Raw genomic sequence first — 27,725 nt, forward strand, 5'->3', positions numbered from 1 at the left:
TATTTTTTCAGGGGCCAGCTGAAGGACACCTACGGGTGCGGGAGTTTCTCGCTACATTGAAGACCCATTGGTGGCCTTTGGCTGTTGTCTGCTCTATGGTTGGGTTGTTGTCGCTTTGACACATTACCCATTTCCTTTCTCAATTTTATACACCGGAGTTCAAATAAAAAAAGATATACACAATTATATGTTACAGTACAGAGTTCAACAATTGGAAAAACCCATACTGAATCGTTCACTATAAATTGCTTCCACATGAAAAATGGGATATAATTTAAAGAAAATTTATAAGTGTCTAAACCTGACATGGAGAAAGCTTAAACTACAAATGTAATGAAATGACTTTATAATGTAATGGTCGTTGAGAATTTGACATTTTATGTAGAAACCTGTCTTCTGTTGAAAACAATACAATGAACACTAGGTCCATGAAACTCTTCGTTTTATTGCGTGCATGCATGGCATATGAATTTAGCAATCAAACATTTTCTCAGACATGCTTAATGAGAGCCAAATGCAATTGTGCATATTTAGTCCTTTGCCCTTTGACAATACCATGCTAAAAAGGTTTCCCAAATTGCAGTTGGAAACATTTCGACAAACTGATAAATTGGAAAAAATCCGGAAAGGTCATAAGTATGAGGGGAGTGTGGCAGTTTGCTTTCTCTCCTTGAGTTAACTTGGAAAAAGTCCGGCCCATCTTTTTTTATAACACCACAAAATTTTTGAAGTCTATATAATGATACGACATTGTTGTTGTCCTTCCTTGTTATCAAAGATGTTTGTTTTCCATACCACAGAAGTAATGTTAGAATTGACTTTGGAGGTAAACATACTTCCTGTTTAAGAATAAGGGGCTAAAACAAGCATTTTCTTCATTCAGAACAATAACTAGTGTATAAGTGAATGGAGCTCTAGGAAGTTATACCACAAGGTTCCATATCTCAAAAGGAAGGTTGGGATTGATTTTGTGGTTTATAGCATAAACCATTTAGGTAATTTAGGGCAAAAAAGGGGCCAACAAACTTGGATTTTCAGGAATCTGAGCAATAACAACTAAAGGCTCTCAAGAGCCTGTATTGCTCACCTGATTCTACTTGGGTTTTTGAAATCATATGAAAAAACGTAAAATTTGGCTTAAAGTAACAACACTTGGCCAGCACCTCATAAGGAAAAGAACATTCATGGTATGCTTGATTTTATCCAATTCAGTGGTTCTCTAGAAGAAGACTTTTGTATGCATTTCCCATAGGGTCCTATGTTAAACTAAGTTCCTCCACTGACGGCCATCTTAGATGTTGCAATGACAACTACTTTGTCGCAATTCTAACATCCAAGATGGCCGCCAGTGGGGGACTTAGTTTAACATAGGACCCTATGGGAAATACATACAAATGTCTTCTTTTAGTGAACCACTGAATGGAATGAAACCAAATATAGCAAGAATGTTCCTAATGAGATGCTGACCAAGTGTTGTTACTTTGTTGTCATTAACAACACTTGGTCAGTATCTCATTAGGAACATTCATGCTATGTTTGGTTTCATTCCATTCAGTGGTTCACTATAAAAGAAGACATTTGTATGTATTTCCCGTAGGGTATTATGTTAAACTAAGTCCCCCACTGGCGGCCATCTTGGATGATGGATCGGCTACAAAGTAACAACACTTGGTCAGCATTTTTTTTTATAATTTATGATAATGGCTTAAAACTTTACACACTTCTTTGTTATATTAATCTAAAGATCTGTATACTTTTTGGTGATGATTCAAAATATTATTTTTGAGTTCTTGAGCATTTTGTATAACAGGGGAGGGTTTTTTTACATGTCATACCGTATCTCAAAAATAATTTATGATTATTGCTAAAAACTTTACACACTTCTTTGTTATATTAATCTATAAAGATCTGTATACTTTTTGGTTTTGATTCAAAATTTTATTTTAATGATATTTAGTTAAAAAAAAAAAAACAGGGTGAGGGGTTTCACATGTCCCACCTTGTCTCAAAAACAATATATGGTAATTGCTTTAAACTTTCTCAGAAACTATTTATGATTATTGCATAAAACTTCCACACAAGAAGTCGGGCATATCATGCGCTCATGGCGCAGCTGTTTATTATCCTATTGCTACTGTAATGTCAACAATGCTAAACAACATTAAATACTAAAAGCAAGATGGCGAACATGACCATCAAAAATCTTTTCAAAGCTCGAAATTAAAAAAAATACTCGCTTGGTCAGTGTGCAGGAAGTTTGAAAAATTCTAGATATTTTGTATTGCTTTGGAATTTCATATGATAGAATAAGATTCTATTGATTTAGGCATTTTTTTTTCATATTGTTACTGTGATTTGAGAAATGATCAATAATAAGTGTTTCCCATCTCTCTTGCAGTTAATTGAAAGTTTTACCAAATTGCAATTGGTTTCATCAAATCAAACTGCCCAACTAGTTAAGAAATTTGAAGCAACTGCTCAAAAGAAACTGTCAAGAATAACAAAGTGCAAAGTGATCAAATATAGAATATTTTCAACCCTATAAGTTTTTAATTCCATTTTATATCTTTTATCATGTATCAGTTAGAATTCAAATGTGTAAAATTCAGTAAAATAGGAAGTTACACTATGTTGTCAATAAGGGGGAGATAATCTGGTGCTGACATTAATTATCATTGATATGGTTATATTTATAAATTAACTGTTGTTAAACTTTTGAATTTTTGAAATACTAAAGCTTCTCTACATCAGGAATAGATAACTGTGGCTGTATTTGGCAAAAACTTTTAGGAATTTTGGTCATTTACTTTGTACTTTATTTGGCCTTTTTAATTTTTTTAAAATTCTTTTGATTCAAGCGCCACTGATAAGTCTTTTGTAGACGAAACGCGTGTCTGGGGTAAATACAAAATTTAATCCTGGTATCTATGATGAGTTTACTTATATAATCTATTCATCATATTGATTAAACTCACTGTCTCATCTATGACAGTATGACCCATTAAATGCAATATCTAAAATAAGATTATAGTGGTTTTGACAGTTGTTATCAGATGAAAAGAACCCTAGCCTGCTTACTCGTCCACCCTCTATGCAGGAGGGAATCTTTGAATATTATTGGTGTTAGTATTCTGAGAGTATTATGTAACAAACATAGTTTAGGAGCCTGTAATTCAGTGGTTGTCGTTTGTTTATGAGTTACATACTTGTTTTTCGTTCATTTTTTTTTATATAAATAAGGCCCTTAGTTTTCTTGTTTGAATTGCTACATTGTTATTTCAGGGCCTTTAATAGCTGACTATGCAGTATAGGCTTTTCTCATTGTTGAAGGCTGTACGGTTACCTATAATTGTTAATTTCTGTGTCATTTTGGTCGCTTGTGGAGAGTTGTCTCATTTGCAATCATACCACATCTTCTTTTTAGTTCACCTGGCCCGAAGGGCCAAGTGAGCTTTTCTCATCACTTGGCGTCCGGCGTTAACTTTTACAAAAATCTTCTCCTCTGAAACTACTTGGCTAATTTCAACCAAACTTGGTCACAATCATCATTGGGGTATCTAGTTTAAAAATTGTGTCCGGTGACCCGGCCAACCAACCAAGATGGCCGCCATGGCTAAAAATAGAACATAGGGGTAAAATGCAGTTTTTGGCTTATAACTCAAAAACCAAAGCATCTAGAGCAAATCTGACATGGGGTAAAACTGTTTATCAGGTCAAGATCTATCTGCCCTGAAATTTTCAGACAAATCGGACAACCCGTTGTTGGGTTGCTGCCCCTGAATTAGTTATTTTATGGAAATTTTGCAGTTTTTGCTTATTATCTTGAATATTATTATAGATAGAGATAAACTGTAAACAGCAATAATGTTCATCAAAGTAAGATTTGCAAATAAGTCAACATGACCGAAATGGTCAATTGACCACTTTAGGAGTTATTGCCCTTTATAGTCAATTTTTAACCATTTTTCGTAAATCTTAGTAATCTTTTACAAAAATCTTCTCCTCTGAAACTACTGGGCCAAATTTATCCAAACTTGGCCACGATTATCTTTGGAGTATTTTCTTTAAAAAATGTGTCCGGTGACCCGGCCAACCAACCAAGATGGCCGCCACAGCTAAAAATAGAACATAGGGGTAAAATGCAGTTTTTGGCTTATAACTTAAAAACCAAAGCATTTAGAGCAAATCTGACATTGGTAAAATTGTTTATCAGGTCAAGATCTATCTACCCTGAAATTTTCAGATGAATCTGACAACCTGTTGTTGGGTTGCTGCCCCTGAATTGGTAATTTTAAGGAAATTTTGCTGTTTTTGGTTATTATCTTGTATATTATTATAGATAGAGATAAACTGTAAACAGCCATTATGTTCAACAAAGTAAGATTTACAAATAAGTCAACATGACCGAAATGGTCAGTTGACCCCTTTAGGAGTTATTGCTCTTTATAGTCAATTTTTAACCATTTTTCGTAAATCTTAGTAATCTTTTACAAAAATCTTCTCCTCTGAAACTACTGGGCTAAATTAATCCAAACTTATCCACAATCATCTTTGGGGTATCTAGTTTAAAAAATGTGTCCGATGACCTGGCCATTCAACCAAGATGGCCACCATGGCTAAAAATAGAACATAGGGGTAAAATGCAGTTTTTGGCTTATAACTCAAAAACCAAAGCATTAAGAGCAAATCTGACATGGGGTTAAACTATTTGTCAGGTCAAGATCTATCTGCCCAGATGAATTGGACAACCCGTTGTTGGGTTGCTGCCCCTGAATTGGTAATTTTAAGGAAATTTTGCTGTTTTTGGTTATTGTCTTGAATATATATTATAGATAGAGATAAACTGTAAACAGCAATAATGTTCAGCAAAGTAAGATTTACAAATAAGTCAACATGAACGAAATGGTCAGTTGACCCCCTAAGGAGTTATTGTCCTTTATAGTCAATTTTCAACAATTTTTATAAAATTTGTAAATTTTTACTAACATTTTCCACTGAAACTACTGGGCCAAGTTCATTATAGATAGAGATAATTGTAAGCAGCAAGGATGTTCAGTAAAGTAAGATGTACAAACACATCACCATCACCAAAATACAATTTTGTCATGAATCCATCTGCTTCCTTTGTTTAATAGTCACATAGACCAAGGTGAGCGACACAGGCTCTAGTTTATATAGCTGTACATATCTAATTAAATCCTTTCTAAATCCAAACAAAAATGTAAAAATGTAAATAAAAATTTGTCTCAGGAGTTTTCCTTCTTCAGTAGGGACTTTTTTGTGGCGTCTAAGTTTAGATTTTATTTACTAAGGCAGCAACCATTTGATTTTCTGGGGGGGGGCTATGGTTTTTTTGGAGAAAAAAAAGTTTGTTTCCAATTTTTGGAGAAAAAAATAATTTGTTTTTGATTCTGAGAAAAAAAAAATGTTTGTTTCACCCTCAGCTGCCACTATATGTAATGCTGAAATTGAAAGAAAAAATTGTTTTCGACTTGTCGCGAAAAAAATGGATTGTTTTTCGCCGCAGGTGAAAAAAAAAATTTGTCCAGAAAAAAAAACCATAGCCCCCCCCCAGAAAATCAAATGGTTGCTGCCTAAAGACAATTTGTATATGTAAATTACTGGAAGAATTAAATATATGTGATTATATGTTACCTTTGGAAACTATGACATCTAAATATATCTTGAAAAATTGTTTAAATTCTGTTTTTAAGGGGCCTCGCTGGTCTAAATCATTTTTTTTCTAAATATAGGATTTCGCTATTTTTTCTATTTATAAACTTTATCCTATACTAAATAGAAAAATTGAATAAAAATATGGGGTCACCGTTATTTTAAGCTCACAATCTGCCTTCGAAAGAAGCATGCATTTTCTGTTGAATTAACAGGAGAGAAAAATGTAAAATCTAAAAGAAAAAAAAAACTAAAATAGTTTAGTTTAAGTACAGTTTATTTGAAAAAAATGATAAAAAAAATATAGGTCACCAATGAGTTAAGAATGTTATTAAAATTTTTATGCTAAAAAATTGACTTTTTCATCAAAGGGAAATAATTTGGAGCTTTTTCAATGATATTAACATTTTAAAAGTCATCTGGGGAAAAACAAATTGATTTTTTTTGTTTGATTTTTGTACCATATCAAAACGAAACAACTACTAGTGTAATAAATAAAATTTGTAATGAAAAAACAAATGTTTCTATTTGCTGATTTTGTTGTACCCTCGAGCCTCATTAAAATATAACAATTGCCAACAAACACCAATGGTGAAGGTCACATGACCTTACTCGGAACTCATTAGATTTTATCGTGAGGGTATTTGTTGTCAAAGCTCTCGACATACTTTAAGAAAACATACCATACATTATTCGATATATGATCTTAGTTTTCCCTGTTTCAAATTTATATTCCGCAAAGATTCAAGAATGTTTTTGTTTCTTAATTCCTAATAATCAATGAGTATTTAAGAAAATGTACAAATTCAATAAAACAGATGGAAACTGTGACAGATCGTGACTGTTCTCTTGTTCTCTTGTTACATTTACACAAGTGTGCTTTAACTGTTGTTTAAAATAACTTATTCATTTAGTGTTTTAGGATAAACATTATAAGAAACATTCAACAAAGTGACTACTGTAACTTTGTTTGAAATTTTATATTGTTCTGTTATTGAAACTTGTTATTACATATCTTGAACTATATATGATGAATAAAAATTTGAAAACCCCTTATCTTCTATTATTATCAAGTAAAAATGGCTATACAGGTGTTTAAAGGTATGGAATCATTGTTCATTTAACAAAAAAGGAAGATATGCAGTTTCAACACACACAAAAAACATTGCATACGTCAATAAAAGAGTAAAAAAAAAATCTCCAGTTATGAGACCCAAACTCAAATGTCCAGTTGTGGCTTGACAACTCTGTCATGAGTCTGTAGTAGTGCATATAAACTTTCTGTTCTGGGATGTTATTTTTCAAGAAAATTCCTAGTAAAAGTGTCACAGTTTTAGCTGCAAAGGTCTGAGTTCCTATTGCCAATTGCATTGTCTTCATTTACAGAATTGCAACCTATAGTTTCTAAGGAACTTTCCAAGAAAACTGAAAATTGATCAATGAACTATGAAAATGAGGTCAAGGTCAGGAGATCCATTCCAGGCAGACATGTACAGCTTACATTCCTTCCACGCAACAAATATATTTTGTATATTATATTGTTTATAGTCTAAGAAAATCAAATCAGACCAAAGCACAATAACTTAACACTGAGCAATGAGCCATGATAATGAGGTCAAGGGAAAAAAAAATCATGTGATACTGACATGTACATCATGAAATATTTCCATACACCAAATATAGTTGACATATTGCATATACAGTAGTAGTATTAGAAAAAAGTCCAAAACTTAAAACTTGAATTCGACCACTGAGACATGAAAATGAGGTCAAGGTCAAATGACACCTGCCAGCCGGCTAGATTTGAACACCTTACAATCATTCCATGCACCAAATATAATAATCATTAGTCACTATAATAATTGCATAAAGTATAAGAAAAACAGACCAAAACACAAAAATTTAACTATAACCACTGAACCAAGAAAATGAGGTCAAGGTTAGAGTCACCTGCCAGTTGGACATGTACACCTTACAATCCTTTCATACACCAAATATACTAGACCTATTGCTTATAGTATCTGAGATAGGGACTTGACCACCAAAACTAAACCTTGTTCACTGACCCATGAACTGAGGTCAGGGTCAAGTGAAAAAAGTTTGACAGGCATGATGACCTTGCAAGATACGCACATACCAAAGATAGTTATCCTATTTCTCATAACAACTAACATTACAAAAAACTTAACTTTTTTTCAATAGTCACTGAACCGTGAAAAAGATGTCAAGGACAATGGTTTTCCCGTTTGAATTGTTTTTAATTTTGGGGCCCTTTATAACTTGTTGGTCAGTGTGAGTCAAAGCTCCATGTTAAAGGCCGTATCTTGACCTATAATGGTTTACTTTTATAAATTGTTATTTGGATGGAGAATTGTCTCATTGGCACTCATACCACATTTTCCTATATCTATGTAACAGAGGGAAAATTCTTAACATAGGACATCTATATACAAAGTATGAAGCATCCCGGTCTATAATAATAATAATAATAATAATAATAAATTCTTTATTTAAAGAGGGTAAACACAGTTAGTTACAATCACTAATCTTCCCTGAGGCCCTCATATACATGTATGCAATACAAGTAAAAACAAAATGGTAATAATAAAAGAAAAAAGCAATCATACAACATATAAACACAATTGTATAGACATAATAGTTCAGTGTACATGTACCATGATTAAAAGATATAAAACAGTTAAATATCGCATGTAGTAAATAGACCTAGTATATACAAATCATTAAAATCATACATTCTAAGAGTAATACAATGTAGTTGCAATCATTTCAGACTGAATATTGGGACTGTCTCAAGTATTGTTTTATAATTTGTTTAAAAGAATAAGTGTTTTGCACTTTACGCATTTCATAAGGTAGTCCGTTCCATAAAACTGATCCAGAATAAGCAAAAGATTTTTTAAACAGTTCAGTTTTTGGCTTTGGAACTATCAAATTACCTTGAGTAACAACCCTTAAAGCATAAGGATTATTTACAGATATAAGTTGAAACTTTTGAATTAGGTACTGTGGTGCTTCTTTCCGCATACATTTAAATAGCAATAAATATTTATGGTATTTGATTCTGTTTTCTACTGTCATCCAACCAAGTTTTTTAAATAAGGGGGCTGATGGGGATAATGGGTCTGCATCAAGAATTAATCTTGCTGCTCTTTTTTGAAGTTTTAATATTCTTACTATCCCTTCATTTTTACATTCTCCCCAAATAATACAGCAGTAATCGATGAGAGGCAGAATATACCCATTATAATATGCTTTCCTGGCATTAATATCTAAAAATTTCTTTAATTTAGAAAGAAGGTATATTCTTGATGAAATGCTAGCACAAATTTGATCAATTTGGTTTTTCCAGCTAAGTGTGCTGTCAATTTTAACACCTAATAATTTCTCACATGATGAATTTTGTAGTGTTTCTGAATTTATTACTAAATTTGGTTGAAAAGATTGGGTTGATAATTTCTGACTTGTTCCAGTAACCAAACATTTAGTTTTTTTGGTATTGATGAACATATTATTCATTTTGCACCATTCTTCAACTTTGCATAAATCTTCTTGAACATCATCATGTAAATTTTCTATACTTTTCCCTGATTTATGAAGAGTAGTATCATCAGCATACAAGTCTGTTTTACAATTTTTAATGCACAGGGGAAGGTCATTTATAAATAAGACAAATAATAGAGGTCTTCCCCCTTTTAAACTATAAAGCTTTTAATAAGTTAACTAAAGCCGCTGCCAGATCACTATGATGTCAAGCTTTCTGCGACAGAAGTAAAAGGCTCTACAAAAACCATCAAAAATAGACATTAAACTGCATTCGATGATCCACAATAGTGTGTACAATTTCAAAGGATTGGGTCAAGTAGACTATAACGATCATCCAGAGATATATGAAATACCACTTTCAAAGGCAAGCCACAACTTGTGAACAATTATTGTAAAATTATTGTATTGGAAAGCTTGTGAGGACACAGGGTTCTAACTAAAATGACTAAATAAAACTAAAACCCAAATGTAAATTTGTATCAATAGTGTATTTGCTTATATTTCTGAATTTTACCCTTTAGAAATAGTCAACGCCGTCCAGGAAAAACCAACAATCATTATTTATATGTATATGAATATGAATGGAAACTTGTATTCCATGCCAATGCTCAGTCCTATCTCAGAATAAAAGTGTTGGACCACACCTTTAATTAGCAAAAGGGTATATAAATAGAAAATTAGAAAAACAACTTTTATTGCAATCAGTAATTATAAAAAGGCCCTTATATATAATTACTATGTTGAATGATGCCTAGAAAGTGAAGCAATTGAAAAATATCAAGATATTGTAACACAAAACTCGACAATCTGATTGGTCAATTTTCTCATGCCTAGTAATATGAATATTTATGAAAATGTAACGACAATACAATATTTCGTGCTTTACTATATGAACCACAGGGAAAAACAATTATTAAAACAATAAACATGAATACAAATCATAAGCATACTAAAATATAAATAAGCGTCTCATAAGTCAAATTTATGAATTGGTATTGATTGTTTTATTGAATACTGTGATTTGTAAATATTTCTCAATCAAAATGTGACACAATAATAAATATATATTTATTTATTATTATTTTATATATTTATTTATTATTATTTTATATATTTATTTATTATTATTTTATAAATAAAGGAAATCATAAAATTTATAATTGATGAAATGCTTGTGTGCTATATTTAAAGTTTAGCTTTTACCAAATAATGGCTAAGTCTCTATCGTCTACAATCCTGCTGGCCAGGAACAGCCAGCTAAAACCATTGACCATATTCAAATTAAAGTAGGAGGAAGTGTTTTCTAGTAGTTGTCTGAAGTGTGGAAGACAGACGGATGGACAACAGTATACCATATTATCTTACCTTCTATAGATTTATAGGGATATGATTGGTTAATTGACTAAACACGGTAACTATGTACATTTGGTATAGGGTGTCCTAAATAATACATGGTTAGCAACCATTTTGGGTTAGTAAGGGGTTACTTCCCTTTCAAAACAAAAAAAGATGCCACAAACTTTTATAAAAACAACCCAGTGTTGAGGAAAAATCTGAAAGGATTTAATAGGCGAAGAAATTGACGATGAAATGTTGAAATAAGTTCATAAAACATAAGTAAAGCTAACAAGTTGTTACTGTTGGCATAACAGAGTTACTTCCCTTTCAAAACAAACAAAAAAAGAAATCTGAAAGGATTCAACAGAGGAAGAAATAAATATGTGTAATATGATTGAAAGGAATTCATGCAACAAAATTAAAACTAAAACGTTGTTATTGTTGGCATTTGTTTTCTGTATACACAAATAGAAGTATAGCAGGACCTTAATACTAAATATTGATGACTAAAATGATCACTTTGATAGGCTGCTAATAGTCGGTAAGATAAATTCGTTACACGGTGTGCTTCGCTTTCACATCATATGGAATTTACTGACCCCATATATCAATGTATATATATATATATAGGTCAATAACACACCATGTAACTAATAATACGTCCTGTATGAGACTGGCGTATAAAAATGTGGTTTTGAATGAAAAATGATTAGAAACTGTTAAATGCAGTTATTGATATAATACTTGTTAAAGGGCATTGTTAGACTATAGGTCACAATATAGGTACTGTTTTATTATGCATTCTTCAGGTGAAAATAATTGCAAAATGTTAATTATATAGGTGGAAGTAAGGTTGTAAAAGATCAAAATCTGGAATGAATAGAAATTGATAACAAAGTATTGTAATATGGATGTGTGAATAGGACTCTTCAGGAGGTGTTTCACACATCAATATTATTAACAACAAAAAAATAAAACTCAATTGATTGAAATCCAGAGAATGAGTTTCTGGTGACTGCACAAATAAAAATTTGATCGCGAACTTCAAAAAGTTAGTACTGCCTATACCCCCAAGGCCAGGTTGACTAAGTCTTAATTGTGAAAAGTTGTTTTAGAGATAATTTTGAATGTTTGATAAACATAAACTTCATTTATAATGAACAAAATATTGTAACGAAAAAATCAATTTAATGTGTCGGTATGGTCTTGTGAGTTTCGTCCCTTTAGTACATCTTTTCAAGTTACATTTGAATACTTTTATAGATAAGACATGTATTGATGGCTCATTAAGTTAAGGTTTTAGTTTAACCAAAGCGTGGCTTGTATATAAAATATGGTTGAATAGTGTATTGTAGCAGTACTTGTGGATGATTTAATAAGAGTTTATGTGAAACAAAATAAATGAATTATATGATTAGTATTATACAAATGTTCTTTGAAGGAATAATACTGCTAACTGATCAAAAGATAATAGACTTTATAAATATGATAAAGGTTCTGATTTTGTATGGTTATAGTTTGTAATGTTTGATATAATAAGTTTGTTCCTAGTACAATGTATTTCTAATTACATGTATTAATTGATAGGATGGCCCTAAGTTTTAGATTCTTGGTCGTCAGTTTATACTTTTTTTATAAAAATAAGCAGAATTTTTTTATACATATTTTTTCTTTTAAAAAATAATTTTTTTTTATTTCATTGAAAGGGCCATACCAGGCATTTTTATCTAATAAATGAATTTCATTGTCAGATCTAAAAGTTTTGTTAAAAATGCAAGTAACTTCAATTTTGGCATGGTGGACAATCAGTTTTTTTAAGGGGAAGTGATATTAATTAATGCTGACAAAAATAGAGATATAATAAATGGTACAGAGATAAAATTTCAAGGAAGTTCTTTGGAAACTGAAGCTTGATGGTATATGATTTAATGTGTGATTATTGAGGTCAATGTGTGAGTTTGATAGTGGACTAGCATTTTTGTAGGTATGCATTCAGGAAAATCTATTTTTCCTGGGTTTTCTTTATTATATGAAAATGAATTATTTAATTCTGCAAAATTGTTTACAATTAAAGTCTGAAAATGTGGAATAATTTAAAACAAATTAAAGCAATTGGTGCTTGATTTAAAGCAAAAATAAAAAGATATTGTGAGAAATACTTTGATAAAATTATATTAAATTAATATAAGAAAATATGCTAGTTTGTTTACTTACAAATAAAGGGACGAATTGAAAAAAGATATGAAATAAACATATGTACAGTAACATGTGTAATAAAATGAAAAACATAATATGCATAAAATACAAAATGTAAAAATGTCTATTGTAAAATCTAAAGCTATAAAAAAGTCTGGTATTTTTGTTCTTCTTCCTGTATATAGCCATAGTGGTTTGTACTGTATTTCTGCCATCCTGTGGTTTTAACACATATTACATCATCATCTTAATCTTCAGGATTGCAGATGTGCAAGTATTCTCTGTTAGTATATGCAAGTATTCTCTGTTAGTATATCTATGGTTGATTTTTCTGGTGTCTGTTGTGTGTTAACAGTAGTAAGGCTGGGTATTTAGATGGTGCTGCAAAGATTCTAAATTTTGGAATTATTTCCTGTTTAGTGCTAGCTACTACCGGTGGAATCCTTTTGGCTTTATTGGTTCTGCTGCAGCTTTAGGTCGGCGTTGCCGATGAAATCTGTTGTTGTTGTGAAAAATTGTCTGAATTACATTGTATTTTTCTGCAGAAACCTTTCATGCAGCCACAGTAGAAGCTACCTGAAAAAGAAATATAGATTCTTAAACATATCTAAGTCAACACTATATAATTGAAACACTATTTTATGCAAGAGAATAATTATCTGGGCATAACAATAAGAATAATATATATACACATAACTTTTCTTTTACTTTTTTTTTTAATGATTTGGTGGCATTATTAACTTTTAAAACATAAGTCTTTATTAGCAAAATAGGATGAACAAAACTTTATTTGATGTCTGACATTTGTTTTTCTTTATAACTGATTTATCATTCATCAGGCCATTAGTTTAACAATTGAACGCTTCACATTTTTCATATTGTGGACTTTTATAGTTAACAATACAGTATAGGTTTTTCTCATTGTTAAAGGTGGTAAAGTGATATCAGTTGCTTAAATCCTTGTCATATGTGTCAATTGTCTCATTGCATTGGCAATCACACCACATCTCTTAATTTATTACAGTGGTTAAAATCAACATTGACATGCTATTAGATAAATAATTCATAAATCTACAGATTCTCACCATAAAGGTTAGCTCCAATGGCCATACCCAGCCTCAATTCTAATGTACATGCTGTGATGCTAACCTGAAATATAAAATGCTTCATCATCAAAAATTGATTTATAGTATATAGAATGAAATTCAAAACAGTGTGGCTGTGGCCATTGATTGACACATTAAATTCATCCATTGACTGGAACAATTTAGGTGAACGTTTGTATGTAACGACCATTGCTCACTGTGTACTTTTTAAAGACATTTAAACTATGGGGTCACCAAAGGTTCTCAACACCTTAATAAAGTAATTCGAAAAAATTAATCAGAAATAACACGATGTTTTGATTTATATCAATTATATAAATCAAAACATAAAGGTTATTTCTGATTAATTTTTCGAATTATTTTATAATTAAAGGCGTAAAGAAACCTTGGTGACCCCACAGTTTAAATGTCTATCGTAGGTACGTCGTGAACAGTGGTCGTTACAGACAAACGTTCACGTAAATTATCCCAGTCAATGGATGAATTTAATGTGTCAATCAATGGCCACAGCCACACTGTTTTGAATTTCATTCTAAAGGCTTAATAAATGTAAAGAATATATGGATTAGACAGCTATCCAGCAACACAGCAATTACTTATGCATTTAAAAGATATACTTTAATTTACTCATATATTGGTACTGATAAATGAGAGTAGACTTCTCTGCTTTTTTACCAAAATAAAAAACTGGTACATACCTTTGTATTAGCTGTATAAGACTACCAAGTTTTTGGCCAACACCGTGAAATCATCTCACTGAAAGAACCTAAAAATAAAATAAAATGGATACATTAAATATTTTTCAAATCCATTTCCATTATCAACATATCATTTACTAAATATTGTTTTGATTTCTTACTACATAATCAGAATAATATTATATCAACACGTAAGTTTGTAAAATTCATATAACGATGTAATACAAAAAAGAAGTAGAAGAATAATGACCTGAATTTCAACTGCCCAAAAATTTCAATATTTACCGAGTTATCTCTTATTGAATTAACAAATCTTGGTTGAAATTGTCTCCCCTTGGATGTAATATTCCAATCTGCAGGCTTACTTTTTCTAATTTTAATAGGAAATCTTGTTGATATACCTGGTATATGTATAGAAATTGTAAGGCTTAAATAAACTTGCCTTTTTTATTTTCTAGGTAAAACTGCAGACTTATTTCTGACTTGGTTGAATGTTTATTTAACCATCTTCAATGGAATTGCTCTGCTGGCTGCAATATGGAAAATCTATATGAAAAATAATTGAAACAATATTTAATGCAAAAGAATAATTAACTGAGTAAATATACAATTTAACATTTCTTTACTTATGCTTTAAGTGACATGTTGACATATCTTTTAAACTACAAGTTTTTGTTGGCACAAAACGATGGAAAAAGTCATTGTTTGCTGTTTATCACATTTGTTATTGGTTTTCATTTTATCATATCTCAAGCCATTGGAGTTTGGTATGAATTGTTTCATATCTTGACATTCTGGGGACTTACTCAGCTTACTATACTCATTTACTGTATAGATTTTGCTCACTGTTGACAACCGTTTTGATCTTTAGTTGCTAACATCCTTGCCATTCGGTCTCTGCTTGATAAATGTCAAATGCAATCATACCATATCTCTTATTTTCTATATATAAGGGAACAAGTTAAGATGACAACAAAAAAATAAAAAGATAATGTATCCCTTATTTTTTATCTTGATACCTCCTTCCAATTTATATATAGATTCTTACATTGATACCAGTGGATTATTGGATTTATCCAATCGAGATGGTTAAATTATCAATTTTAAAGTCCCAGCCTTTCACATTCCACGAAGTTGTCAATTTCATTAACACCTATTAGCATATTTTGATTCATCCAGTTAGCTCAAAAGGTTATGACCCTTAAAATCATCCAAAGATCATCAGCAACCACATGTTGATCAATTTTTTTTATACAATTGGTTTAGGAAAGGGATAAATTTCCATAGAATTAGAGATATACAGTTATAACATGAAAATCTACAGTGGTACTATAGGTTGAATCAGAAACCTATATGTTGATGGGACTTGACACTACCCAATTGTTTCCGATTTTATCGTCAGGTCATAGTTAGTAAAGATACTAAAGGAAACGGACATGTGTAAAAATGTACTCGCTATTATCCTAATAATTTTTGATGATATTAATTCAAATTGCATTCCCGTTATAAAACACTTCACACAAAATAAATCAAACTTATTTTGGTCATTTTATATGACCAAATATATCTACTTTATGTTAAAACTTCCACATTTGTTTTTATGAGTAGAATTATGTGGTTAATTCATTGAGCAGTTCCGATAGTTTTTGACCTGATCAAAATCCATAAATCTTGCGAAGTCTCAGGAAGTCTAGGGAGTCCGAGATTTTATCAATTTTATACTGAAAATTTTAAGCCTATCAGATTCATTTCTCGTTAAGATATACTGTTCCCAGCTGGTTAAATAGTTAAAAAATCTGACTGATACTTACCATAAAAGTCAGCTCAGATGGCCATTATTCCATGCATCAATCCTAAAGACAAGCTGTGAAGCTAATCTAAAATATAAAATGCTTCATCCTTAAAAACTGTTTAAAATGATAATTGTAATATACTATATGTAAAAACCAGGGATTTAAATGTTCAATGAATAGCAAATTTTCTATATGTTTGTATGCAGACTTCAGCAAAACCACATAATCAAAATATCCACGAAAATACATGCATTCCACAATCCACAAAAATTGGTACCCACGAAAATAAATGAATCCACAGTATTCTTTTTAAAAATGGAACAAAATACTGGTACCTACCTTTGTAAAAGCTGTATTTGACCACCAAGTCTTATTCCAAATACCATAAAAAACATGTCACAGAAAGAGCCTAAAAAATTATTAAAATGGATACATTTTATATTTTACAAATCCATTTTCGTTGTCAATATAACATTTACATAATATTTTTCTGATTTCTTACTGCATGTACACAGAAGTATAACATCAACACCAGTTTGTAGAATTAATTGCCGGCCTTTGTTAGCCATAGTACTAACTGCAAGAGAAAACTACCACCAGCGCCATAGATGAGACAGCAAACCAGCAACTCAATCAAAGGTCATTGTACGTTAAGGACCACCCAAATCCTCCAAAAAGATAAGTGAAATTGGTGTTTACACCAATTAAATAGGATAAACATTTAATTTAATATTACTTAGGGGCAGTTTTTTCTTATAATTTTGCTCAATATTTTGGAATAAGTCCTTTAAATGAAATATTTTTTTATCAGAATGAGTAGGAATTTGCTCAAAACAGAAAAATTATGAGCCCCTGATTTGAGATTTGCCTCAAAAGTTTCAACATATAAACTTAACAACCCCAAAATATGGTAAAATAGGCATAAAAATTGTTTTCCAATCATTTACTATAAATTAACAATAACATATTTTTGCATTTCAAATTTAAAGCAAATGGTGCAAATCTGGGGCCAAAACGTCCATTGTCCTCTTAGGCCGGAGAACACAGTTATTTTCCCTTAATTGTCTATCAAAACATAATGACAATTAACAAAAATCCACCTGCTCTTTTCCGATAAGATTTGGTGTGTATAAAGTTTGACTTTTATCCCAAAACATATTAAAAATTCAGAAAACTAGCTGCTCATTTTCAAACACAAGGACACTGGTATGGATAAAGCCAGAGAGCTTCCGAGAAGGGGAAATTCAACCTTTATTTTCATCAGGGCAAGGTTCCGGTGCAAAAAGTTGGCATGCATTATGTGTCCGGACACATGGACACAACGAATTACAAAATATTGAAGTCTTATCTCACCTAAATACAAACAAATAGTAAAAAAAGTCAAGGAAAAAAATTAAGAAAGAAAACATTCCAGGATAATCTGAGACTACTATAAGGTGTCCAAATGTAACAAATATATAGACCCCCCCTTAATTTTATTGATAAATCAAGTAGAAAACAATACACCTTATCGCTATTTGTCCGCCATTACTGGAAATCACACGGGTTCCCCTTAAATTTTGATGTCATAAAGCAAAATATCTGACGCCACAATGGAAAAGTGATTGTTGTGTGCGTCAAAAGTTTAAGTGGCCGGGTCAGGTGGGATTAGCGATAAGAGTATCGTAACTACTCGGCCATTCTCGCTATGCAATAAACGTATTTACACTTTTGGTATTTAGCTGTATTGTGCCTCTGAATGACCTTATATCACCTCCGAATAACCTTTTGATGTCAAGCAACAATCACTTTTTAGTTGTGACGTCACATGTTTTGAATTATGATGTCAAAATTTACGGGAACATGTGTGATTTTATGTAAAGGCGGACAAATTTGCAAACAAGTGTAACCTGTATGCACTACAGAGAAAATCCTGCAAGAAAGAAAAAAAAAGGCGACATTAGACATACACAAAGGCCTTAACAGAAAACATACCTGCAAATGTCCCATAGGCCACACGACCTCAAGGAAAAAAAAGGAACCATTAGACATACACAAAGGCCTTAACAGAAAACATACCTTGCGAATGTTCCATCCGCGACACGCCAAGCCAGAAAAAAAAAGAAGGCGACATTAGACATACACAAAGGCCTTAACAGAAAACATACCTGCGAATCTGCGACTACCCTGCCAGAAAAAAAGGCGACATTAGACATACACAAAGGCCTTAACAAAAAACATACCTGCGAATCTGCGACCACCCTGCCAGAAAAAAAAGAAGTGACATTAGGCATACACAAAGGCCTCAACAGAAAACATACCTGCGAATGTTCCATAGGCCACACGACCTAAAGGAAAAAAAAACCATTAAACATACACAAAAGCCTTAACAGGAAACATACCTGTGAATCTGCGACCACCCTGCAAGAAAAAAAAAAGGCGACATTAGACATACACAAAGGCCTTAACAGAAAACATACCTGCCAATCTGCGACCACTCTTCCAGAAAAAAAAAGTGACATTAGACATACACAAAGGCCTTAACAGAAAAGATACCTGCGAATGTTCCATAGGCCACACGACCTAAAGGAAAAAAAAAAAAAAACATTAGACATACACAAAGGCCTTAACAGAAAACATACCTTGAATCTGTGACCACCCTGCCAGTAAAAAAAGGCCACATTAAACACACACAAAGGACTTAACAGAAAACATACCTGCGAATCTACGACCACCCTGCCAGAAAAAAGAAGAAGTGACATTAGACATACACAAAGGCCTTAACAGAAAACATACCTGCGAATCTGTGACCACCCTGCCAGAAAAATAAGCGACATTAAACATACACAAAGGCCTTAACAGAAAACATACCTGCGAAGCTACAACCACCCTGCCAGAAAAAAGAAGAAGTGACATTAGACATACACAAAGGCCTTAACAGAAAACATACCTGCACACGACCTAAAGGAAAAAAAAAAGAATGCGACATTAGACATACACAAAGGTCTTAACAGAAAACATACCTGCACACGACCTAAAGGAAAAAAAAAGAATGTAACATTAGACATACACAAAGGCCTTAACAGAAAACATACCTGTGATTCTGCGACCATCCTGACAGAAAAAAAAAGACTGCGACATTAGACATACACAAAGGTCTTAACAGAAAACATACCTGCACACGACCTAAAGGAAAAAAAAAAGAATGCGACATTAGACATACACAAAGGTCTTAACAGAAAACATACCTGCACACGACTTAAAGGAAAAAAAAAGAATGTGACATTAGACATACACAAAGGCCTTAACAGAAAGCATACCTGCACACGACCTAAAGGAAAAAAAAAAGAATGCGACATTAGACATACACAAAGGTCTTAACAGAAAACATACCTGCACACGACCTAAAGGAAAAAAAAAATGCGACATTAGACATACACAAAGGTCTTAACAGAAAACATACCTGCACACGACCTAAAGGGAAAAAAAAAGAAACCATTAGACATACACAAAGGCCTTAAAAGAAAACATACCTGCAAATCTGCGACCATCCTGCCAGAGAAAAAAAAATGCGACATTAGACATACACAAAGGTCTTAACAGAAAACATACCAGCACACAACCTAAAGGGAAAAAAAAGAATGCGACATTAGACATACACAAAGGTCTTAACAGAAAACATACCTGCACATGATCTAAAGGAAAAAAAAGGAACCATTAGACATACACAAAGGCCTTAACAGAAAACATACCTGCAAATCTGCGACCACCCTGCCAGAAAAAAAAAAAGGCAACATTAGACATACACAAAGGTCTTAACAGAAAACATACCTGCACACAACCTAAAGGAAAAAAAAGGAACCATTAGACATACACAAAGGCCTTAACAGAAAACATACCTGCGAATCTGCGACCATCCTGCCAGAAAAAAAAAGAATGCGACATTAGACATACACAAAGGTCTTAACAGAAAACATACCTGCACACGACCTAAAGGAAAAAAAAAGAATGCAACATTAGACATACACAAAGGTCTTAATAGAAAACATACCTGCACACGACCTAAAGGAAAAAAAAAAAGAATGCAACATTCGACATACACAAAGGTCTTAACAGAAAACATACCTGCACACGACCTAAAGGAAAAAAAAAGAATACGCCATTTAAGACATACACAAAGGACTTAAAAGAAAACATACCTGCGAATCTGCGACCATCCTGCTAGAAAAAAAAAGAATGCGACATTAGACATACACAAAGGTCTTAACAGAAAACATACCTTCACACGACCTAACGGAAAAAAAAAGGAACCATTAGACATACACAAAGACCTTAACAGAAAACATACCTTCACACGACCTAAAGGAAAAAAAAAAGGAACCATTAGACATATACAAAGGTCTTAACAGAACTTATACCTGCGAATCTGCGACCAACCTGCCAGAAAAAAAAAGAACGCGACATTAGACATACACAAAGGTCTTAACAGAAAACATACCTGCACACGACCTAAAGGAAAAAAAAAAAGAATGCGACATTAGACATACACAAAGGTCTTAACAGAAAACATACCTGCACACAACCTAAAGGGAAAAAAAAATGCGACATTAGACATACACAAAGGTCTTAACAGAAAACATACCTGCACACAACCTAAAGGAAAAAAAAAGAATGTGACATTAGACATACACAAAGGCCTTAACAGAAAACATACCTTCACACGACCTAAAGGAAAAAAAAAGGAACCATTAGACATACACAAAGGTCTGAACAGAAAACATACCTGCGAATCTGCGACCACCCTGCCAGAAAAAAAAAGAATGCGACATTAGACATACACAAAGGTCTTAACAGAAAACATACCTGCACACGACCTAAAGGAAAAAAAAAGAAACCATTAGACATACACAAAGGCCTTAACAGAAAACATACCTGTGAATCTGCGGCCATCCTGCCAGAAAAAAAAGAATGCGACATTAGACATACACAAAGGTCTTAACAGAAAACATACCTGCACACGACCTAAAGGAAAAAAAAAAAGAAACCATTAGACATACACAAAGGCCTTAAAAGAAAACATACCTGCGAATCTGCGACATCCTGCCAGAAAAAAAAATGCGACATTAGACATACACAAAGGTCTTAACAGAAAACATACCTGCACACGACCTAAAGGGAAAAAAAAGAATGCGACATTAGACATACACAAAGGTCTTAACAGAAAACATACCTGCACACGACCTAAAGGAAAAAAAAAGAATGCGACATTAGACATACACAAAGGTCTTAACAGAAAACATACCTGCACACGACCTAAAGGAAAAAAAAAGAAACCATTAGACATACACAAAGGCCTTAAAAGAAAACATACCTGCGATTCTGCGACCATCCTGCCAGAGAAAAAAAAATGCGACATTAGACATACACAAAGGTCTTAACAGAAAACATACCTGTACACAACCTAAAGGAAAAAAAAAGAATGCGACATTAGACATACACAAAGGTCTTAACAGAAAACATACCTGCACACAACCTAAAGGAAAAAAAAAAGAATGCGACATTAGACATACACAAAGGTCTTAACAGAAAACAAACCTGCACACGACCTAAAGGAAAAAAAAAAGAATGTGACATTAGACATACACAAAGGTCTTAACAGAAAACATACCTGCAAATGATCTAAAGGAAAAAAAAAGGAAACATTAGACATACACAAAGGCCTTAACAGAAAACATACCTGCAAATCTGCGACCACCCTGCCAGAAAAAAAAGAAGGCAACATTAGACATACACAAAGGTCTTAACAGAAAACATACCTGCACACAACCTAAAGGAAATAAAAGGAACCATTAGACATACACAAAGGCCTTAACAGAAAACATACCTGCGAATCTGCGACCATCCTGCCAGAAAAAAAAAGAATGCGACATTAGACATACACAAAGGTCTTAACAGAAAACATACCTGCACACGACCTAAAGGAAAAAAAAAGAATGCAACATTAGACATACACAAAGGTCTTAACAGAAAACATACCTGCACACAACCTAAAGGAAAAAAAAAGAATGTGACATTAGACATACACAAAGGCCTTAACAGAAAACATACCTTCACACGACCTAAAGGAAAAAAAAAGGAACCATTAGACATACACAAAGGTCTGAACAGAAAACATACCTGCGAATCTGCGACCACCCTGCCAGAAAAAAAAGAATGCGACATTAGACATACACAAAGGTCTTAACAGAAAACATACCTGCACACGACCTAAAGGAAAAAAAAGAAACCATTAGACATACACAAAGGCCTTAACAGAAAACATACCTGCGAATCTGCGGCCATCCTGCCAGAAAAAAAAAGAATGTGACATTAGACATACACAAAGGTCTTAACAGAAAACATACCTGCACACGACCTAAAGGAAAAAAAAAGAATGCAACATTAGACATACACAAAGGTCTTAACAGAAAACATACCTGCACACAACCTAAAGGAAAAAAAAAGAATGTGACATTAGACATACACAAAGGCCTTAACAGAAAACATACCTTCACACGACCTAAAGGAAAAAAAAAGGAACCATTAGACATACACAAAGGTCTGAACAGAAAACATACCTGCGAATCTGCGACCACCCTGCCAGAAAAAAAAAGAATGCGATATTAGACATACACAAAGGTCTTAACAGAAAACATACCTGCACACGACCTAAAGGAAAAAAAAAGAAACCATTAGACATACACAAAGGCCTTAACAGAAAACATACCTGCGAATCTGCGACCATCCTGCCAGAAAAAAAAAGAATGCGACATTAGACATACACAAAGGTCTTAACAGAAAACATTCCTGCACACGACCTTAAGGAAAAAAAAAAGAAACCATTAGACATACACAAAGGCCTTAAAAGAAAACATACCTGCAAATCTGCGACCATCCTGCCAGAAAAAAAAATGCGACATTAGACATACACAAAGGTCTTAACAGAAAACATACCTGCACACGACCTAAAGGGAAAAAAAAGAATGCGACATTAGACATACACAAAGGTCTTAACAGAAAACATACCTGCACACAACCTAAAGGAAAAAAAAAGAATGTGACATTAGACATACACAAAGGTCTTAACAGAAAACATACCTGCACACAACCTAAAGGAAAAAAAAAGAATGCGACATTAGACATACACAAAGGTCTTAACAGAAAACATACCTGCACACGACCTAAAGGAAAAAAAAAGGAACCATTAGACATACACAAAGGCCTTAACAGAAAACATACCTGCGAATCTGCGACCACCCTGCCAGAAAAAAAAGAAGGCAACATTAGACATACACAAAGGTCTGAACAGAAAACATACCTTCACACACCTAAAAGAAAAAAAAGGAACCATTAGACATACAAAAAGGCCTTAACAGAAAACATACCTTCACACGACCTAAAGGAAAAAAAGGAACCATTAGACATACACAAAGGTCTTAACAGAAAACATACCTGCAAATCTGCGACCACCCTGCCAGAAAAAAAAAGAACGCGCCATTAGACATACACAAAGGTCTTAACAGAAAACATACCTGCACACAACCTAAAGGAAAAAAAAGGAACCATTAGACATACACAAAGGCCTTAACATAAAACATACTTGCGAATCTGCGACCATCCTGCCAGAAAAAAAAAAGAATGCGACATTAGACATACACAAAGGTCTTAACAGAAAACATACCTGCACACGACCTAAAGGGAAAAAAAAGAAACCATAAGACATACACAAAGGCCTTAAAAGAAAACATACCTGCGAATCTGCGACCATCCTGCCAGAAAAAAAAATGCGACATTAGACATACACAAAGGTCTGAACAGAAAACATACCTGCCCACGACCTAAAGGAAAAAAAAAGAATGCGACATTAGACATACACAAAGGTCTTAACAGAAAACATACCTGCACACAACCTAAAGGAAAAAAAAAAATGCGACATTAGACATACACAAAGGTCTTAACAGAAAACATACCTGCACACGACCTAAAGAAAAAAAAAAAGGAACCATTAGACATACACAAAGGCCTTAACAGAAAACATACCTGCGAATCTGCGACCACCCTGCCAGAAAAAAGAAGAAGGCAACATTAGACATACACAAAGGTCTTAACAGAAAACATACCTTCACACGACCTAAAGGAAAAAAAGGAACAATTAGACATACACAAAGGTCTTAACAGAAAACATACCTTCACACGACCTAAATGAAAAAAAAGGAACCATTAGACATACACAAAGGTCTTAACAGAAAACATACCTGCGAATCTGCGACCACACTGCCAGAAAAAAAAAGAACGCGACATTAGACATACACAAAGGTCTTAACAGAAAACATACCTTCACACGACCTAAAGGAAAAAAAAGAAACCATTAGACATACACAAAAGCCTTAACAGAAAAGATACCTGCGAATCTGCGACCACCCTGCCAGAAAAAAAGGCGACATTAGACATACACAAAGGCCTTAACAGAAAACATACCTGCGAATCTGCGACCACCCTGCCAGAAAAAAAAAGAAGTGACATTAGACATACACAAAGGTCTTAACAGAAAACATACCTGCGAATGTTCCATAGGCCACACGACCTAAAGGAAAAAAAAAACATTAGACATACACAAAGGCCTTAACAGAAAACATACCTGCAAAGTTCCATCTGGGACGCTCCCTGCAAGAAAAAAAAGAAAGCGACATTAGACATACACAAAGGCCTTTTATTCTTCCTTTTTTTTTCCTGTAGGGCTTGATGTTTTCTGTTAAGGCCTTTTTGTATGTCTAATGTTTCCTTCATTTTTTCCCCAACACGTGCTCTGCCGGAAAAAAAAGAAGGAAACATTAGCATACACAAAGGCCTTAACAGAAAACATAAAGCTCTACAGGAAAAAAAGGAAGAATAAAAATAAGGTCAAGATCAGATGATACCTGCCAGACAGACATGTACACCTTACAATCATTCTATACATCAATTATAGTAGACCTATTGCTTACAGAATCTGATATATGGACATGAACTATTTAATACCTTGCATTGTTCATATTCACTAATACATTAAATGAAAACTGTCTGACAGGCATGAGGACATTGCAAGGTACCACACACTAAATACAGCTATCCTCTTTACTCATAAGAGAGAAATTATATTACAAAAAAAACTTAACTTTTTTTCAATAAGCCACTGAACAATGAAAATGACAATGAACATATGACAGATGGAAACCTCATAACATATGACATCTATATACAATATATGAAGCATCCAGTTCGTTCACCTTCTTAAATATAGAGCTTTTTAAGTAATTATTTAAAGGCACTGATCAGAAGTCGCACTGAGGCTCCACAAAAACCAGTGTTTGTGAAAGTTATTATTTCTATTTACTATTGACTATTATAGTGTATATATATATATGGTATACCTGTATATATTGGGTCTATCATTGTTGAAAGTCTAGAGAAGTTACACTGTCTGGCTTTCCTAAATGCATCTGAATACAAATTGAGATAACTAAGTTAGTTTATAGTCCTGCAAGAAGTGAAAAGAAATGTTTAATATTAAAATATTAGGTCAATGAATTTTTTTTTTCAATAGGTTGTTCTTAACCAGTACAAAAACAAGAAACGTTTGTAGTGGAACTGTTAAAAAGTTAACATTAACCATAAATGTGGCTTTATAAGGGGAGGCAAGGCAGTCCCCCCTCTGCCACCTCTGCTTTTGAAAAACTTTTTAACTTAAAGACACATGTACAGATATTTGGAAGATGTTTTACATATAAACCAATGTGAAGAACAGAAAAAAGACATCATTTAGTTTCACATCAAACTATATTAAAGTTACTTTAATTCTGCATGAAAAATGGTAAAATATTTTGATCCTTCAAAAGCATTTTTTTCAAACTAAACAGTTTAAAATCCTAAACATTTCAACTTGAAGCCACTTATTATACTATTACATTGTAACTACCTTTAACTCCTCAATAAACTCTTAATATAAAATGCATGTATTTATTGTCCAAGTAAATATCAAACTAAAAGGGAGCCATCTTCTAGCCTTTCGGTCACATGATCATATTAGTAATTAATCTATTCACATTTACTCACTTCACACTTGAGTAACTCTGGCTGTGTACAAAAATAATTTAACCTGACAAAGGTCTTTCACCAAATTATGTAACAGAAAAGGGAAAGTTAAAATATAAAGTCAATCAAACACTTCACTATTCAAAAATGTAATAAAAAATTAATTGACATTCTAGTATGTGTGCTTCCATAGCAGCTATTCAATGTAACAGGCTAACATTCTAAAATTCCATAATTGTCAAGGGATCAGTTTTAGGGGGTATTGATGAGCTCAGAAATTTCGTCTATGGCATGCAAGTTATTTTTTATACATTGTTCTCCATTCGTATAACTTTTTTTTTAAACTATCAATGCTAGAATAAATGGATAAATCTACAATAGTATGTCTATTTTTTATGAATGAATAATTAATATTACAATGAATTATTTATTATACATTCATGCCAATTATAAATTTTCTATAATGCAGTTGTGTAACGGTCAGTCATCTATACAGTATCTATTATTGCAGAATGATACCCAATCGAGCCAAAGATTCAAGAACTTTTTTAACACTTTGTTAATATAAAGGGACGACATCAAAAGTTTTTTTTATCCTACATTGAACTTTTGATGTCGTCCCTAAAGCACCAACCATTTATGTTTTTTTTCTGTTTAACCGATTTTTTTTTTTGGGGGGGGGGGGGATTTTTACCCTTTTGCTCGATTTATTAAATTTGGATATTAGCTATTGGTGAAGGAAAAACTGTTTCAGTAATAAACACAATATTTAGTATTTAAACACAATATGCAGTTAAACTGGGACTGAGAAATTGGGGCTGGTGCCGTGTCATCGAAAGTGTTTTAAGATTTGTCTTAAGATATATCTTCGGACAAATTATAGGATAGCCCTAAGACTATCTTAGGATATATCTTAGACTGTCCATCGAATGCATCTTTTAAGACAATCTTAAGATAATCTTAAAGTCATATGAAACCTCAAATTAAAAAAGAGTGATGCATATCTTTTTTATAGCAAAATTATGGCGTACGGAAAGGGTCAAAAGTAAAAAGAGGTGCATATGCTATAAAATTAATCTTATGCTGCTTTGTAGCATAAGCTATATTTGACGTCCCAAAAGGGTCAATATATATTTGTCTGGTTATGCTGCATTTTTATCGCATATGCTATATCACAAACATTGACTATGCTATATTTTCAAATTGTAGCATACTAGTATGCTGTACTATTTCAAACACATCATCAAAGTGTCAAAACTCGAAATTCG

The 27,725-nt window shown here is 32.9% G+C and overlaps 3 long non-coding RNA genes across 3 annotated transcripts; 1 reads left to right on the plus strand and 2 right to left on the minus strand.

The window, feature by feature from the left end:
* Positions 1 to 11,640: 11,640 nt before the first annotated feature.
* On the minus strand, positions 11,641 to 14,645 carry LOC143073066 (uncharacterized). Its single transcript, XR_012977383.1, has 3 exons — positions 14,576 to 14,645; positions 13,857 to 13,920; positions 11,641 to 13,347 (listed from the first exon to the last, which is right to left on the minus strand). It is a non-coding gene; the product is annotated as an uncharacterized LOC143073066 (long non-coding RNA).
* Positions 14,646 to 15,008: 363 nt separating this feature from the next.
* Positions 15,009 to 17,776, minus strand: LOC143073067 (uncharacterized). The gene is made up of 4 exons (XR_012977384.1): positions 17,469 to 17,776; positions 16,708 to 16,777; positions 16,387 to 16,452; positions 15,009 to 15,121 (listed from the first exon to the last, which is right to left on the minus strand). It is a non-coding gene; the product is annotated as an uncharacterized LOC143073067 (long non-coding RNA).
* Positions 17,381 to 24,751, plus strand: LOC143073068 (uncharacterized). Its single transcript, XR_012977385.1, has 2 exons — positions 17,381 to 23,685; positions 24,049 to 24,751. It is a non-coding gene; the product is annotated as an uncharacterized LOC143073068 (long non-coding RNA).
* The last annotated feature ends 2,974 nt before the right edge of the window (positions 24,752 to 27,725 follow it).

The sequence above is a fragment of the Mytilus galloprovincialis genome, chromosome 4 (assembly GCF_965363235.1).
Source record: "Mytilus galloprovincialis chromosome 4, xbMytGall1.hap1.1, whole genome shotgun sequence".
NCBI classification, from domain to species: Eukaryota; Metazoa; Mollusca; class Bivalvia; order Mytilida; family Mytilidae; genus Mytilus; species Mytilus galloprovincialis.